Raw genomic sequence first — 19747 nt, 5'->3', positions numbered from 1 at the left:
GCATGGCTGCTCAATCACGAGGACTAGTGCCAGGAGCGCAGCCCCATGGTACCCAGTGAAAAAGGGCACGTAGCTCCGTTTGTCTATGGCTCCCTGTAAGACCACCACAGGGTAGAGGTTCGTGCCGCCCATTCTGTACTGTAGACTGTTGGCAACTCCCCCATCTCAGTGGCAGAGGAGGAAGATGACAGGAGTGTGTGGTGGTCTGGTGGCTTTCCTGTGCAGATGTCCAACTGCAGTAGAAAGCAGCCACCCACCATCACCATGGGCAGCCCCTGCCCCCGTACCCTCCTCACCCTGCCCTTGCCCACCTGGCTGCTCATCTGCCACAGGAAACAGGTTTCGAACCTCCTTATCTGTCCTATAGCCTTTTGGCAACTGTACAGCTCAGTGGCAGGGGAGCAAGAAGAGAGGGGTGTGCCGTGGTCTGGTGGCTTCCCTGTCCGGATGTCCAACTGCAGTACAAAGCAGCCACCCTCCATTACCATGGGCAGCTCCTGTGCCCTCCCCTCCCTGCCCTTGCCCACCTGGCCGCTTCTCTGCCACCACCAGCATTCTGTCCACTCGTGCATGGCCACTCCACCACGAGGGTTTGTGCCAGGAGCTCAGCCCCAGGGTACCCAGTGAAAAAGGGCAAAGAGCTCCATTTCTCCATGGCCTTGGGGAGCTTCCAGCTCCCTCTAAGACCACCATGGGGTAGGGGTTCATGTCACCGTATCTGTCCTGTAGAGTGCTAGTAATTGTACAGCTCAATGGCAGAAGAGCGAGAGGACAGGGATGTGTGGGGTCTGATGGCTTCCCTATTCGGACATCCAACTGCAGTACAAAGCAGCCACCCTCCACCTGCACGGGCAGCCCCTACCCCCATGCCCTCCCCTCCCTGCCCCATCTCACCTGGCTGGCACAGCCCTTTTCATACCCATCCTGGGCTGGCATTCTCACCAACTGCCACTGCCAGTGTTCTATGTACTATGGCACCACCACAACATTTCCAGGGCTGATGCCAGGAGCTGGAGGCTGCCTGCGGTGACATCACCAGGCATGGTGCATCTACTTAGTTCTCCAACACTACGACATGGCTATTATCTTCCACCATTCAAGTTAGAAGAAACAATTAAATCATTTAAATTTTAAAAAGTGGTAATGCTGGAGATGGAAATTAAGTAGCTGTAGTGGAATTTTGAAGAACAGAAGCTCAATGAAGTTTGAAAGAGAATTAAAAGCAGCAGGTCCTACCCACGGCCCAATTTAAAAAAAAAAAGTGTTACCTGATGCTGAGATTTTTGTGTTTGAAGGCTAAATTCTGGAAGAAAAATGTTTTTTAATTTGACTGAAGGCAATATTTCACACTTTTGGAATTAAAGACATGTACAACGCCAAACTCTACATCCATGAGTGGCTGGCAGTGCTATGGAATTTTCAGCATGAACTGCAAGACTCGTGTCTTTCTTTTCCTGAAATGAACCAAAGATTTTACCAGGGATTCTCCTGTGCTACACGTGTCGTCTATCTGGACTTCTGTAAGGCCTTTGACACGGTCCCCCACAACATGCTTCTTTCTAAATTCGAGAGAGATGGATTTGATGGGTGGACTGTCTGGTGGGTGAGGAATTGATTGGATGGTCACATCCAGAGGGTAGTGGTCAACGGCTCAATGTCCAGATGGAGATCGGTGATAGCTGGTGTCCTGCAGGAGTCCATATTGGGACCAGTACTGTTTAATATCTTCATCAATGACATAGACAGTGGGATTGAGTGCACCCTCAGCAAGTTTGCAGATGACACCAAGCTGAGTCCTTGTGGTCGACACACCTGAGGGATGGGATGCCATCCAGAGGGACCTGGACAAGCTTGAGAAGTGGGCCCGTGTGAACCTCAACAAAGCCAAGTGCAAGGTCCTGCACCTGGGTCAGGGCAACCCCCGGTATCAATGCAGGCTAGGGGATGAAGGAATTGAGAGCAGCCCTGCCAAGAAGGACTTGGGACTACTGGGGGATGAAAAGCTGGACATGAGCTGGCAATGTGCGCTCGCAGCCCAGAAAGCCAACCATACCCTGGGCTGCATCAAAAGAAGCGTGGCCAGCAGGTCGAGGGAGGTGATTCTGCCCCTCTACTCTGCTCTGGTGAGATCCCACCTGGAGTACTCCACCCAGCACAAGAAAGACATGGACCTGTTGGAGTGGGTCCAGAGGAGGGCCACAAAAATGATCAGGGGGGTGGAACTCCCCTCCTAGGAACCTCCTCTCCTGAGGACAGGCTGAGAGAGTTGGGGTTATTCAGCCTGGAGAAGAGAAGGCTCAGGGGAGACCTTATTGCAGCCTTTCAGTATTTAAAGGGCGCCTATAAGAAAGATGGGGACAAACTTTTTAGCAGGGCCTGTTGCAATAGGACAAGGGGTAATGGTTTTAAACTAAAAGAGGGTAGATTTAGACTAGATAAAAGGAAGAAATTTTTTACAATGAGGGTGGTGAAACACTGGCACAGGTTGCCCAGAGGAGTGGTAGATGCTCCATCCCTGGAAACATTCAAGGACAGATTGGATGGGGCTCTGAGTACCCTGATCTAGTTGAAGACGTCCTGCCCATGGCAAGGGGGTTGGACTAGATCACCTTTAAAGGTCCTTTCAAACCCAAACTATTCTATGATTCTATGATTCCATTTAACAGTCATTATTTGCTAACCTGCTGTATTCACATATGCATGTAGAAATATTCTATGTAGTTGGAACAGTTTGCTGTTGCTGCCAGATATCTAGCACATGGAATTACTTTTTCATAATCCCTTTTACAATATATAATTGAGTTTTGGATTTTTCTGCAACAATGTTGCAGAGAAACCTGACATGTTTAAGCAAGGACAGGAAGGAAGGATGGTGAGCTGGGAGCTCAAGAACATTTTCTTCCTGGATGATAGGTAATCCATTCCTTACTAGAAGCATCCTTGTCACAAGATGGAGCATGTGCTGTTTTCCAAATAAAAAATAAATTATTACAATAATATTAAGGTGAAATTAATATGGAAAAATAATAGAAGTATACCGTGTAAATTATTTTTATAACATTCTTATTCGTCAACGGTCACTCACACTGATACGACTTTGTGGCGGATACCACAGGAAGGGCATATTGCTTGTGTCAGAGGACATACATGTTGGTTAGACCATTTCCTTAATTCTATAGACAAAAGTAGCAAAGGTCAAAATTAGGTATTACATCAAGCAGTACAGACTATTGTTATGGATGAGCTGTGTAACACATAAAAATATACAGCAAAAATTAGTGACAAAAATTGAAACATTAGTCCATCCGGTTATCTACACCTGCCTGTGTCGTGTAAATGCCTATGAGTGGTAACTTGCAACTGTTCAGGCCAACGTGTTTAAAGGAAATTTTGTGTAGTTCTGTGATCCACAGCTGCAGGACATGGGTAATTTCCCACTTTTGACCAGCAGCTGTGGAAGCAAATTTCAATTTGATATGTCTTTAGTTTGTGTACAGCCATAAGAGTGATATGCATGAGTATTCAAAAAAATTTGTAATGGTTTTGCTTCAGATTTATCTGTACAATGATGCAGATGTAGTTTCCATCATTTCTATTAATAGCTGTCAAGTAGATTATATGCAAATATGACAGTCAGTTATCATTCAGGAACAAAGTGTCATTCACTGTGAACTGAAGAAGGAGTTATGCACGTTTTATCTTTTTTTTTAATAGGAATTCATCCAGGAGTAGATATCAATTTAGGTTTTCTGCTCAAAGGAGTCTTGGGGTACTTCTTTAGAAGGCACTTTACTGTTAAGTACATGAAAATATTATAGCTCATTTAAGCAAACTGAGGTAAATGTCCTTCTAAAAACTGTAAAAATGTCATTGGTAATGAGTAGCAAGAGTTATTGTTCAGTTGTTAGCATAGTCAGAGAAGACCTAGAAGATTAGCATGCAGATGTTTTCAAAAATCGTCTTCCTGATGGCTTGTAGTAACTAGTTGGCTTGAATGTTTTTCTCTGCTGCTTGAAGTGAAATTACCTCATAGCAGGGGAAGGGACTAGGGAAAAGTCAGCTAAGCATTAGCATTTTCCCCTGTGGTATTGCCTATTTCAACTTCTGTATCAATTACAAAACAGTTGCTCAATATAGCAACTCTGCATTGCAAAATGTAGGATGCACAATAGCTCCTCTTAATGTTAATTAGAGACACATGGCTGTCTGGTCATCAACTTGACAGAGCTGCTATCGTAATCTCTGTAATTCATTCAAAATGCAAGAATAATAGAGAACCCTGCAGCTGGGATCCGAGAGAGGAGTGGAATTCAGGAATGCTTTGTATATCTGAGTGAAAATGCGCTTTGCTGTGGAAAAGTGACCATTCCATGTTTTATTGTCTTACCCTTTCCATATAGACCTATCTCCACAAACCCTTATTAGAGAGGAAATAAAAGCAGTTGTGAATAGACTTCACAAAAACCACAGACAGTAGAAGATGACATGTACTTTTACATATATATATTTTATGGTACTCCATATGATATTCAATATTTATATGTCAGATCAGGGTGCTCCATTCATTGATATGTCATTTAAATAGAAAATTGTTTCCTACCTAGCTTAGTCTTGTTTTACCTCAAAATCTAAATATAACAATGAGAAATGCCTACTTTTTAATGTAGTCACAAATTACACTCCAGTTGGGAATACTGGGATCATGGGAAATGAATAATAAGAGACAAATAAGACCTACTAAAACTATGCCCAGTTATTTTGTCTTTTAATTTTAATGTAATCATTGTTTAATTATTTTTTTAAAAAATTAAATATTTTATTTATTTAATTATTTTTTAAGGATAACCAGGTCCAGCACATGACCATCTCTTGCACCAGTTACTTCAAAAGACAAATATGTCTTTTGTAAAATATGTCACTGTTATGCACTGTTTTGTCAGAAACAGAAAATATGCAGTGATTTGTCAGAAAAATAAATTAAGACATTTATTTTCCTCAGCTACTGTAGGAGTTTCAAGACCTTTAACCCTTTCACTCAAAACTGACAAGTCCACGTTTATGTCCCTTTAAAATTATTTCTAACTGTTTCAGGGTATTTTTAGACTAAGGAAGCCCTATAGCAGGGAATTCTACTGCTGAACTGTTTTACAAAAATCATACAGTTTAAATCTACATTCCTACTTGAAAATTACAGGGATTTAAGAATATCAGAAATTATGATACTGATACGTTTGGCGAGACAGTGGGCTTGTGTAATAAGGGATGGTTATTCACTGTGTAATAAGACATGCATTAGCCAGCATGCAAGCCAAAATTTTGAACTCTGATTATCTAAAAGTAATCATCTTAAAGTGAATGGCCAGATTATCAGCTGTGTTGGGCAACTGCAGCTTCCTTTGATATCACCAGAGAAAAAGGCAAGTCAATGCCTTCCATCACAGTCAACTCCAATGAGTACCACAGATGCTCAGGAACCATTGAGACAAGGGTATTGGTGGTACATAAAACCTAATATTAGGTACATACAGTTAAAAAAAAATCCACAACCTGTATTTAAATTAAAGGCATAGAATCCTAACCATCCTTTTATTGATTTAATTAAAACAGTCATTACTTTCTGCATAGTCACATATCATTTCATTAAGCATAAGACACAGGGGTTAGCTGAATATTCCTACTATTAAGGAACTTATTGATTCAGATCATAATATACAGTCTGCCAAGTCTGCCAAGTCTGTGGGACGATATTGAAAGTAAGCCCATTATTATGGTCTCAGAGTGATCTGTTAGGAGGATGAAGGGAACCAGGACACCTGTTCATAAGTCAAAATGGGGTATGCCTTTGGTCTGAAGAGGTGTGTTAGCATCAAGGAGAATGCGTACACAGGCAACATGGGAAATCTTGCTGGCTCACAGCAGTGCTTAAAAAAAAATTGGACTACTGTTTAAGGGTCCAGAAACTAGTTTAGCTGATTTCCAATGGGAAATGAGTTAGAAAAAAGTTTCAGTAGATTCTTGTGTCTTCAATTACTCTGTAAGGAGGTAACACGTTCAACAATGCTTCAGGCATGCAGCAAGGTTGACATTGATGCTGTATTTCCAAGGCACTCACATCTAGCACTGTGCTAGTCTTTTGCGTGTGTTTACATCTTGGGACCAGTTAGTAATCAAAGGAAAAGAAACATTATTGTGAAAATTACTACGTTATCAAACTATGGCTTTATCAAGTGAGATCCAGGTTGCGACAAATAAGGGACACTTTTAATTATTACTGTTCTGTATTTTGAAATTGTGTCTACTATATACATATATGCCTATCTCATGTGTTCTCTATGTGTTTTAGTAGTATAAATTAATTATTTAAAAGAAAAACAGGTTAAAATGCTGAAGAATCCTTGTCGGCAGGAAATGGCAGGTTAGTTACTGGTGCCAGCGCTAGAAGCTCAAATACAAGAGTCCAAACTTAAACAGAAAGAAGGAAGATAGTGTTTGACTTTATCAACACAGACCTTACTTCGTTTAAGCTGAACCCTGGATGAAGTTACTGGCTACATGTGAGGGATGGAAATCAAAACTCAGCCTTAACTCTAGTGGGCGCTACTTACTCACTTTATATTACAACAATCGCTCAACCACAAATAGCTCCAGCTCAACAGTTTGCAGCAGCTTGTGTAATTTAATAGATGAAATAAAGAATATAGGAGAGTCAATCTGAAGTAAAGAAAAAGGCCAAGAAGGCAGAACATGCTTACTTAAACCTGAATTTGCTCAAGAAACAGAAAATGTGAATATCAAAAATTCCAATGTATATAGCTGCAAACCAGGTGTTTTCTCTATCGGAATTTCAGCTAGCATTGCCCTTATCCAGTTAAATCTATCTGTTGCTGGTGCTACTGTTCCTCTACTTCTCTGGTGTGAAGCAAAAGTTTATTGAGCTACAGCTTGGCCTCAAGCTTACTACTAGGGTAGTAGAAAAGCCATCCTTATTGTGTTGACTTGTCTATATCCCTCACCTTACATATTGCATGTGTCACCAATTAAGGAAGAAGAATTCAGTTCTCACTTTTTTAATCTTTTACTGAAATAATAGAATAGGAACTATAATATTGATTTAAACTGTTTGAAAGGGCCTAGAGGTTGGAGCATTCACAGCACTTCGCTCTGAATGATGGATTCACATATTGCACTGTAGAGCGGTGTGTGGTAGCTTCCTGCAACAGGGGTGGTCATAGCTGCTACTGCTGCTCACCCCTGGACTCAGATTTTCCAGAGGGGTGTCCCATTCAGAAAATAACTAGCTCCAGTTTTCAGTTTGTAATGCATGATCATATAAATACCTTGTAATAATATCTCTTCAGCTTTTTTACTGGAATGTTAATACCATTCTATAAATTGCTCGTTATTTTGAATCCCCCCTCTCAGATTGAAGAAAAGGGCTCTAAAAATATTTCCCAGACAAAAGCTATCACTAGAGCTAGTGATTAACAAAGTAGCATTTTAAAGAGCCAACCTAATTAATGCAAACGAATGTGTAAGCTCACATCACACTTGATAAGTATATCCATGTAAGTTACAGGTACAGAGAAATCGTGAGTTCTGGTGGTATAGCCTATTATAGATTTTTTTTGAGAAACTTAGAAGTTAAGAACACATGCCTCCAGTACACAGCATGTTAAGCGTTAGCAGAATCAGTTATTTGCCTTGCAGCTGTGTTTACACCTGTATCGTATTTCAGAATTCACCATTGGGCGATTGTTTGGTTCCCCTTCATGGTTCTTTTACAGTTTTTGTTTATCTTGAATATGAAGCCTCGGATGTGACCTTCAGAGCTTCAGAAAAGATTAAAAAATCAAAGCAGTCCTAGAACTGCTAAAGTATACTCGTATTTTAGAGTCAGTTTAGAAGCCTTTTTCCTTCTACACAGAACTGGAGTTCTTGTCACCGAAATCGGGAATAAACCTCTTAACCCCAACGCAGCATTAAGAAGCAGGCATTCTCTTTATTAGAGCACTGGATGCACGGGGGATCATTCCACCTAACGTGCATGCCACGTGTTACATCAGTTAAAGCTTGTATCGTTCTACATCATACATATACATTGGATTTCCCAGAAGAGTTATAGATATTCATTCTATTTCCAGGAACTAATTGTCATATTTACATAGTTATTACGCATGCGTCTTGGGTCTCTGAGATACCTCCATGGGGGTCTTCGGTGGTCTCTGGGGGTCCCTTGTGGTTGTTGAAGAGGTGTCTTTTAGTGTCCTTTCTGTGAACTCTGCGTCTCCCTTTCCATATATGGTCTTGTCTTTGCTTATCTCTCTGTTTGTAAAAGTTCTCAAGTTCCTTATCTTGGTATCAACTGGTGTCTGCTGGTTTATCTGCACTCCTCCAGGATGTACCATTCAGAGTTGTAAATTATGTCTTTGAGTGCATTCTTGTTTGAGGCCTCTTACAACCATCTATAATTTTGCACAGATATAATGGGAGAGAAAGGATTTTGCACAGCATGTTCCCCTTCCCGACTTGCAGTTCACATATAGTCATCATGATCAGCTCCACTCTATGTTGCTTCCTCTTCAAAAAGCAGGTGAATAATGGTAAGGCTTTTCCCCAGGACTAAAAGTGCTGTTTCAAGGGTCCAGTTAAAAGTATTCTTCTTCACAGCCCCCCGAGGCAAGAAATGGACGGGGAGCAAACAAAATCAGGCAATTGTATGTGTAACCCTTTTCAAACAAATGAAGTAGTACTCTTTCCCAAAGTGACGGCACTTATGGATCCTTTCCTTCCTGAGAAAAAAGCGAACAATTAAAAAGGCTTGTCTTTTATTTCCTTTTCCAAGTTAAGTAGCAGCTTTTGTGAATACAAGTGGGGAGTCTCATGCCCATTTGGCACACAAAACATGTTCGCAAAAGATTCCCTTTTCCCGTAGAGCTTTCAATCTTGTGTTCTCTCTGCTAGCACGGTAGATGTACATTGTATGTCACAGTAGACCTGGCTTGCCTCCAAGGTCCCTGAGGAGCCAAAGAACTGAACTCAGTATTTTGTACAAACCAATATGATTTGTAGGCTGCACCCTCAGGACTTCTCCTGAAGCCACTAATTCTTCCCCTGGTGGAAGCATAAGCCAACATGTCCTGAAAACTATGGAGGCAGAACTTTAAGTGCTGCCAGATGAACATCTCATTGACTGCATGAGAGACCAGTATGGACCTCTCTAAGCACCTGTGTGCGGTTTGTAATTGTCTTCCTTGACGTCTTCCCTCCAATAGGCTTAAATTCCTCTCCCAACTCCCACCTAATTCCAGGTGCTAACTGTATTTTCTTTCTCTTGTGGGGAGCTCATTAGTACATCTGCAGTGTTATTTAGCCCATTGTCCATAAGTCACAAGTTACTCATAAGGCAGAAGAAGATAATCCATAAAAATATTGCAATCAGAGAAATAGCATGTGCTCCGAAGGAAAGTGGGGAGTTAATTCATGATTGCTGTGGGTATCTTCTGGCATCCCAGCCCAAGTGTCACATTCTATTTTGGTATTCTGCACTTAGTTGTTTCTAATTTTGAAATAAAACACTATTTTATATAGTAATAACTTTTTATTTACATACACAACAAACAGCAGTGCTCAGCTCTTTTGCCTGCTGTTTAACAGTAGAGGTGTGCAGTTTTGTGTGTGTATTTTAAAAAGGCTAGGTGATCTATCAATTAAAAACGTTGAAGAATGCTGGTGTAAGGGAATAAAATTTAGGTGATGTGGTGTGAGGTTTCCAGCTGTGAGTAAGTTAGAGACAGTTGTTCTTGTATAATTATGTTGATGTATTCCTGAACAATTTTCTAGTTTAATATGCTGCACTGAGGCGAAGCAGAGTATTTGCTGGTGCAACTGTCTCTAAGCTAGCAAAGCTCTGCTCTTAGTGTCAGGCTTCTCAGGAAATGCACATCAACAGAATTGCTATGCCTGAGTGCAGTAAACAATCTGACTGCTAAGTGGAAACACAGCACAGAAAAAGATCATATTTGTTAACGATTTTGGAATCATTTGTAAGGTTCTTTAACATTGCCCTTGATTTATGCCATTGTCTTCAGTGCCTCTTGCACAGGCTTTTCCCATATGGAGCCAATTAGTCTACTGGAGAGACATACATTCTTAAAGAAAAATGGAATTTTTAATCTTGAAAGAAATAAGAACATTTTCTCACTTCTAAGAATACTAAAGAATACTCTTTAGAGTATCAGATAACGAAATCTTGCAGCATTCCTATGAAGTTGCTTAGTATTATTTCCTTTTAAAAGATGAGGAGAGCAAGAAACAGAACTGGTTTTGTGGTTTTGCAAGTTTGTGGTTAGATAAGGCTCAGAAGCTTTGAGCCTTGATTCTCAGCACTTCCTTCTGGACTCTGCATTTATTTGTCACTGTAATATGTATTCTCGTAAATACAAGAATTGTAGTAAGTACATAAAACTCGTGACTGTTTTCTGCTTTCAAAAATATTTTATTTTGTTGCTTGGAATTTATTTCATGTGGTGCAGCCAAAAAAAAAACCAAAAACAAAAACATAAAACATGAGAGCCAAACAGTTGCATAGCAGGGAGTTCTTAACTATGAGAGACATGTGGAAGGACTGTCAGGAAGACAGCTGACATCACTGTATTTTGAAATCATCTGTTTCTGAAGCACATATTTATAATCCATGTAATCCCTATACCAGTGTCCCATTTGGCCTGTAGCAGTAGTCTTTATTTTTAAGATTTCCACTTCCTTCATAGAAGGAAGCATAGACTTCAGTAATGGATATAGAAAAGACATGTGAGATGACTCTCATAGGTTAAACTTCCTATTGCCAAACAAAGTGACTGTCTGGATTTTTGCTCTCTCTCTATATATGTATATTTCTACTCGTGCATCATTATTTTAGAGATGGATGCTTTAGACAGAAAAATATATCAAATATTACATCTAACATTTTCAAAAGCAGTATAAGGGTCAGTATACTAAAATGGCATATGCATCCTTTAAACTATTTACCTATATGAAAATCCACAATGTTTAATCAGGAAAAAATATACAAGTTAGATATGTGTAATAGGTAACATAGAAGAGTAGCACAGCCTTCCTTAGCAAGAAAAGCTTAGCAAAAGTAAATGTACTTAAATATATCAGATGTTCTGAAGCACCAAATATAAAATCTTGGTGTCAAGAAGATGGTGTAAAACAGATTGGTATCTATCGAAAACTGAAAATAATTGAAATCAATATAAAAACTAAACAAGACAGAACAAAATCTGGAGAAATACAGCTAGAATCTAAATCTCCATATTAGTCAAACTGAAGGAAGAATAACATGGTTTCATTTCAAGAGCAGTGATGAGTTACAGGTAGAAAAGTTTGCATCAATGTACTTTTGCTTTCCAGGTTTTTAACCTATACTAATTTTCTTTAAATACACTGACAGATTTCTATTTTTGAGTTAAGAGGCACTTCCTTCTACTTTCCTTGACTTAGAAATACTTTTCATTTTTTGTAGTGCTTTTTTAGAAACTTGGAAACAAAATGCGCTTCACGTGTTTCCTTACAAACCCTGCCATGAACAAGCAGCACTGGGGATTCACGCTGCTTAAAGATGTGTCATAAGGACAAAACAACACTTTTTTCAGTTATTCAGCAATGAGTTGAAAGTGTGCATTTTAATTCTAAAAAATCGGAGGAAAGGTTTTTCTGTAATACTTCTGAAGTTTGTAAAATTATTTGAGGTCTTTTTAATAAAAGCTTTAAATGCAAGCAATGTTAGGGTAAGAATTTTCATCAGATTGCAGATGAAGTTTATTATAAACATGCTGGATTTTACAGAAATTCTACTTATTAACTCAGGAACCACATTATGAACCAGTTCTTCAATCCTTACTTTACATTTCAGTGTAGTAGAAGGAAAGTTGTATTTATTTGCAGGATGCTCAATGCGGGATGCTGAAGATTGTTTTCTGGGAATTTACAGCTATAATCTTAGTGAACACAAAAGTTCAAAGTGAATGCTATTTATAGTTTAACTATGGCAATGTCAAATGTAAAGGGCTGGGCTTTTTTTTTTTTCTTTACAAATATAGCATTTTTTTCAGTGCTGTTTTTGTAATGCAAACTGGTGATGAGAATTGTCATCTATTCAGCTTGTGCCCTAGTAGAACTCCCTATATCCTTATCATCTGCAAAAACACCAAAGTTCTATTATGAATGTTATATTGATACATACTAGAACATCCTATACTAAAATACAATATTAAATACTTATAATGCATGTTATACTATATGGCAAAAAAAATCTACCATTTGCCTTAGAATACCATTGCTTTACAGATATGAAAACTTAACAAAACCCATTTTGGATTCTGAAAGCATAGCGTATTATAGCATTTTTTTCCATGAAGAGAATTCTTTCACCCATGTTAGCTACCTGACTTTAGCCAGCTCTACAGAGATAGTGTGTTTCTTGGTGTTTTAATAGAATGAAGATGGATATAGGAATAGGTTAACTTTCTTTATTGGCGTAGCTGCTGCTGTAATTCTAGAGCTTATTTCCCAAGGAGCATAGAGACCTAGCTGGAATGCAGCTTGCTTAGGAGTGCCTCTTTTACATACCTCCTTACTTCATTCACTGAAGGCAGCTTGGCTTAGTGGGTGAGGTTCCTTGCTGTGAGCTTTCCGAATAAAAAGCTAATTCTGTGCTAAATGTCAGTTCTCGGTGTACAGCATTTCAGGTCCCACTTCAGGCTTCTTAGCTCCACAGAGGAATATAGCTTGAAACAGTGAGCAGAACACAGGCTCAGAACAGGTCCTTTCAATAGTATCATTTTCAGTGTTCATATAAAACCAGGAATTTTAATAAATACACCTTGAAAAGTGTTCCCAGACATTGTGTGTAGAAGTTAGTGGGAGAAATATCTTAGTAGTTTCCAAAGTATTGCCATCAACAACAGGATAAACTTAATATATTTTGAAGTTTCCCTTTCCTTCATCAGGTCCACTGAAAAAACACTGCGATACTAAGAATACATGATCCAAGGACAGGACATTTCCATGGGATATGGGATACTCTGGCAGAACGAGCACGTGAACCTGAGTGGTCCATAGCTGAGGTACCTACCCACCTACTAGACTATGGATTTATTCACTCTCTTTCTCTCTCTAATTCTCTGGGTTTAGGTCAGTTAATATAAATGGAACAACTCTGGTGGGAAAGATCAAGAGATCTATCCTAGAGCTTATAAAAAGTGCCTTGTAAAAAGGCACAGACAAACCAAATACCGAAAACTGACACATTTTTATATTTCCTGAAATAATGGGAAACAGAAAGGTAAAACAGCTCCAGCAGGTAGAGCGACGTTGAATCAGAGAGCTTCTTATCTGAAAAGAAGCATGTACATTATGGGCTGCTTCATCCGTATAACAGTTATGGCTAAGATCCAGCCCCAACCGATGCTCCAGTGACTCCCATGGATCTGGCTTGAGAAAGGAAGAGAAAGGTCACCGCAGATGGGTGTTGTTGAGCGGGCAGTCACAAGACAAGCAGTGGGATATTCATCACTGAAGCAACTGTAAAGAGGGAATAGCAAGAGAAGGGCCAAAAGGCAAAATCTGACCTGTTATATGATGTGTTTTGTATGTGAATGGGGTGGAGCGTGGGAACTTTGGAACTAATCTAAGGGCAACCCCTACAGAGAACTTTTTTTTTGTCTCAACTTTCCTCGTTTCTGAATGGATGAGTGACTTATTATTACACATAGCAGGATAAGATCTACTAAGTCTAGGTTGCTTCCTGTTGCCATGGCGATTACAAACGTTGGTTGTGTTTACTCCTCTGATCATGAGCAGCATTAAAATTTTCCAGCTTTTTACGGTGATTATTTTACGGTGATACCCGAGCAGCGTGAGAACGCATTTTTCTGCAATAGAGCAGTACGGCTGTTTAGGCTGACAGAAAACCTCTCGTACATTGGGGAATTCTGTGATACTGTGAAGGCAACTTACAAGCTTCTGATACTGCAGAAAGAGTTGTGCAAATTCTTTGGTTGACCATGTTTGTTATTTCTAGTGGAGTGCCCAACCCACAGGGTGTTCAGCCAGCAACCTTAACCGGGTCCATTAGAACTCACTCAGAATTTTGTTTTCTCTTAATGTTGAGCCAGATTTGAATTGGTGATTCACACTGATGAGAAAAAATATATTGACTCACTTTGCATTTGGGTAGATGGGGAGGCAGAACATGAGTAACTTAATTTACATTTTGGGGCTTTGCATTTCCTTCTAATTACTGTTTAAGATATATCTGCCTTCAGGTTTTTACATAGTCTGAATATAAGAATTTTGTTCGCATTGTTCATGCAAGGTGACATTTTGCATATTTTTATTTAGATCATTTGGGTTTCTTTCCTTGATTTTTTTTTATTAATTATTATTCTGAGACTGAACAGCATGGATAAAATCTATCACTTCCAAAGAGATGACATAAAATTATGAAGTTCAATTAACTTGATGCATGACTTGTCACTACAGTTGTTTATGAAGAAGAAATATGGGATTAAATTCAGGTCTCAACCTGCATTGGACGTATGTCTAAAAATATGCATTTCTGAGGAAGGACAGATAGACGGATGAGGACTCTACAGTCATTTGCTGGGATCCCAGAAATACTATTCTTGTGCAAACCTCTGCCTGACCAGATAGAATATAGAACTGTGGGATTTAAAAGTTGGTGGTAGGCATATGGGAAGTCACTGCCTTTGCTTGATACAAACTTATTGCCAACACTGTTAAAGAACGGATAATGTAATTTTTTTCATTTTAAGCAAAAGACTATACCTCTGGGCTTGATTTTTCAAATGTTCTGTAAGACACAATAATATGTGTTGGTTTAGATATGTTTATCTAAAACTTGTCTCTTTTTGTCACCTGAAGACAAGTTGTAACTGTGTTAATACATAAGTTTGTTAAATTGCTTGTCTCCAAAATTAATTCAAAGTTAGAGCTGTATGAGGAACTAAAATACGAGATCTTAAGCTTTCATGTCTTTATTTATTACCATGTCTGTTCAAATCTTAATATTGCTTAATACTGCTTAAAATGACTTTTGATTTCTTTCCAGACAGCCAAATCTCCTGCCTGCAGCTTAAATGTCCCAGAAGCTTATAGTCATAATTTCTTCACTTATTTTTTTCTCTCCCTAGCACTTACTTCCTAACACTTACACCATCACAGAATCATCTGTGTTGCTCTGTCCATTTTACTTCACTATTTTTGTCATGCAGCTGGTTTCCTCTGCTTCACTATGCCAAGCAGAAGCCTCTTTACTGTTTCTCCTAGACCCTGTGCAACTCTACACTGTTACTTTCTACCGATTTTTTTTACTGTCTCATTTGTCAATTGTTAATATCATCTCCTTGTCATATGATGTCTCTGCTGCTCCTTCCATTTTTTTCTCTTCCTAGCCTGATCTAGAAGATACTAGGCTTTTCCCCTCAGTGATTCCACTAGACCTCTGGAGGTGAGGGTGTCTCTAAGTAAGTCGTCAGGAATAAAAGTCAAGATAAGTTGTTATGGAATAATTAATGTATTTGTATTAGTATGGAAAAATATTAACGCATTTATTATCACACATTCAAATACACTCAGCTGCTTCCTCAGTTTCCATTACGCCTCCTTCTGTCCCATCCATACTTCCCCCCTCTTTCTCACCAAATACACATACCCTCTGCTGGTTATATTCTTAGGCTGTGGTTCTATTGTCATGAAAGATCCTCAACACTACCATGCATATTTTCTTTCAGGGTCAGGGCCATTTTTTTTTCAGACTGTCCAAGCACCCAATTTCTTGCTCGCTCTTCTCTTCTGTGCTGCAGCACAATTCTCTTCTTTCTCAGATTTAGGAATAATCATTCAGAGCAACAAATAACCAAAATATGCTTGGTGTTGTGTTGTGTGTTTTTCCCCCCAGATAATAAATATAGCATTGAATCTTAGAATTGCTGAGGTTGAAAGGGACTTCTAGTGATCACCTAGCTCAGTGCTGCTATTCAAAGAAGGCAGAGCTACACCTGCTTGCTCCGGACCATGTCTAGTCACGATGTGAGTATCTCCATGGATGGAAATTCCTCAGCCTTTCCGGGCAACCATTTCCAGTGTTTGACCGCCCTCACAGGAAAAAGTTTTCTTTATTTTCTGACAGAATGTTGTAATATCTTTATACTTTGTAGGATGTTTAAAACACTAATTCCAACAGTATTTAATTATAATGATTATAGTAACCTGCGTCTCCCTGAACTCCCCTCAATACATGTGCACATTGCTGAAGAAAGATAACTAAACTATAACCTTTTTCCCCAGCCTCTCTGCACCTCCAGTGAAAGTGGTTAGGCATCTGTGGCTAACCAATAATGTGCTATGAGGAAGGCAAGCTAGCAAGAGGTGACTAACATTAAAAAAAAACCACAACAAAACCACAAAAAACACACACACACAAAAATATAGGAAATTAATTTGGATACAAATCAGAGCTCTGCAGACATAGGCAAGACATTCTGAGTAGCTCAAACATGCATGCCATCCACTGTAAAAACTTTGACACAGCAGATTGGTTTTGTCCTCTGTAAGAGCCAGTTTGTATCATTGAACTAAACTCAATGAATTCTCTCTGGATACACCAGCCCTTCCATTCCAAAATGATGAAAGCAGAGAGGGAGTTTTATATCTACTTTTGTTCTTACTTTGTTGGTTTTTTTAACATGCCAGAAGATAAAAAAGTTATTAGCATCACACCTCAGACACTCAAGACACAGCTCAGCTCTCGCAGGGGAAAGGGTCTGTGTGTATCCTGGTATCCACTATGAAAAAGTGATTGATGATCTGTACGTGTTCAGTCAAGTAAATAAAGCCATCCTAAACTGTCTCTGTGTTTAGAAAACGTGTCTCTCAATGCTGAAACAGTATCTTTGAGTTTCAGGGTAAGTCTGTGCAACCTTAGGAAAAATTGCAATTGGAAAGTGGAAAGCTGCGTTTGCACACACAGCATTGCATTAGAAGAAGAATACCATTAAAAATCAGACTTACAAACCTTTATGCATATGCTATATAATCATAAATTTCTTAATAAATTTCTTACTGCCGCCCATGGGACCAATACAACATAAGACTTAAGGACATACATGTAAGTCCTCATCTTTCTGCTCGTATTATTTACCAAAACACATATTTATGCACCTAAGAAAATAACCTAGCTCTTAATGTAGTTGAAACTCACAGGTTGCATTTAGTTGGATGAAAATTTTTTTGTTATCATTAAGTATAAGAAGAGCAGTTACACAGCTGGAAAGCTTTAGACACTTTCTTTGGTTTTGGTAAAATATTGGATTATATTGCATATAAGTATTGCTTTCTTAATGCTCCTAAAGTAATGACAATACTTTTTGGATCATTAACATTCTCTCTGTGCTGTTATATAGAGTCCTCATTCTTCATTAGAATTTACAACTCCTGCAGAGGGTACAATTTATAATCAATTACCCTGCTGTTACTATGACTTTTGATTTAAAATTCCATATTGTATTTCACAGTCTTTTAGTTAGACCCCTGTTAAAATCAGCAATTCAATATGTGGTAGCGGATTAATGATGAATTATTTTAAGACTACCATAGTTGGGAATAAGGAATTATTTGATCCAAAGTTTTGAAGTAAAGTGAGCTCACAAATGATGAAGAATTTACCAACTAATTTCAGCTTCAAGCTGAAATTCAAGCTCCAAGAACCATATATATCATACAATTCTGTACTTTTTCCAAAATTGTCACTGGAAAAATGTCACCTTTTTAACATTTAAACACATAGAAACAATGCATTCTTATTTTTAGACTGTGACATGATAATTCAAGATGCATACTTAAGAAGCATTTCTTTGGAAACAAATAGGATACATCTGTGCTATTAAAATGATCCTCATTTAAAAAGTCAGTTAACTGGCCTGAGAAGTTTATATTCTACAGAATAAGATGAAACAAATTGAAGTCAAAATAGCAATTCTTTGGCAGAGGTATTACATGGATGCATAAGACCTAAGGTAAGAAAAGCATTCTTCTGCAAGTATTTCTGCAATTTAAGTAGCAGGACAATAATTAATTGTCCTCAAAAAATGAGCATGTCAAAGTCAGAAAACTGAAAGAAGACATTTTCAGTGCTGTTTTAAATGCAAATTACAAAGCAGCTTCATTTTTTGTCCTTACTGCTGCCTCCATACGGCAGTTCTTACATAATACCATTTTTGAAGGCTGTAAAATTTTTTGTTCTCATAGAATAAGAAATAACACTTTTGTTATTAACATTCTGCAATGCACTTCTTATCATGAGAAATACGTAAGTGATAAATGTGCAGTCAGTGTAGAAACCATTAAAAGAGACAGTACAACAAAACACAAAATGACAAATTAAAGGTTAGTGTATATGGTGTTTCAAAGGGTAAAAATCTTCATTCATTCCTCAAAGAGCATCCTTGCTGGTTTACTTTCAAAATGAGGCTTTCATACAATTTTAAATTAAAGACTAAACCCCATTAAGCATGACAAAAATATGTACAATAATGCTGCTAAACCTGCAATTCAGTTGGAGAAATGCTGGGGAAATTATCATTCATCACCTACTGCCATGAGAAAATGCCTGGAAGAGCTGAGTGAGATTCTTGAGGCTCTAAAGTAAATTTGAAATTAAGATGGAATTTGCAATCTTTGTTAGTGTTTTTTGGAAGCCTCGTCAAGACATTTTGAGTTTTGATTTCATTCTCTTGGTGTGTCAATAGATGTAGCAATATATATGACAACCATTTTTTAAAGTTTCAGCAGATATAAGTCTTTTAAGTTTTGTTTAAGGGAATTTGGGAACTCGAAAGCAATGTGATTTTCTCAGTCGTCTAGTATGTGGGCAGTATTTGGATATTAGTATAGGTAAATGCGTACGTATTCCATCAGTGGTCAAACTCATTGTGAGCTCTATCCTTTGCACAACCTAGCGAAGGTACACCCATGCTAGCAGCTTGGCTTCTCCAGAACAGGGTCTTGAAAAATGGGAATAATAACTGGCAGCAAGTATTTATGTTTACTTCCCTTCTTTGAAGAAACTGAGCAATTGCTACTAATGAAAGGCAGATCCTTGGCTAACAAATGCTTGCTGTCAGTCACTACGGTGTTTTCTCACTTTCCCACCTTGAAGGAACTGAGCTTCTGGACAACTCACAGGAAATTAAACTGCTGCTGCTGCTGCTTTCTGTCTCCTACCACCAAACACCTCATGACTCGCTTGAGGGTCTTGACCTCTCATTTGAGGATTATAACTCTACAGAAATGAGTGAAGCGTCATTGAGGTGATTAAAATCACAGTCTCATAAACATCTCAAATGTTTGTTTCTTTCAGTGAACTATACAAATTTTAAAACATTCCTACACACACGCAAATATTTCAGGCAGATCTAGGAATTTTAAGGTCAATTATCACTTTTTATTATAACATGCCTTATAACTCTGCCAAGAGAAATCATTACAGCTTCAGTTTTACAAGCCATATGTCTCTCCCCTGAGGCTGGCTATTCTGTTTTGTCCAGGATTCTTATCCCAAATAAAGATTTGTTTTGTTTTTCCTTTTTTTACAGGAAACTAGCAAGATCACAGGGGGATCACAGACTTCCACCTCTGCTTTCCTGCATTATGTCCACCCTAT

The sequence above is a fragment of the Calonectris borealis genome, chromosome Z, assembly GCF_964195595.1.
Source record: "Calonectris borealis chromosome Z, bCalBor7.hap1.2, whole genome shotgun sequence".
NCBI classification, from domain to species: domain Eukaryota; kingdom Metazoa; phylum Chordata; class Aves; order Procellariiformes; family Procellariidae; genus Calonectris; species Calonectris borealis.
This window is presented reverse-complemented; position numbering follows the sequence as displayed.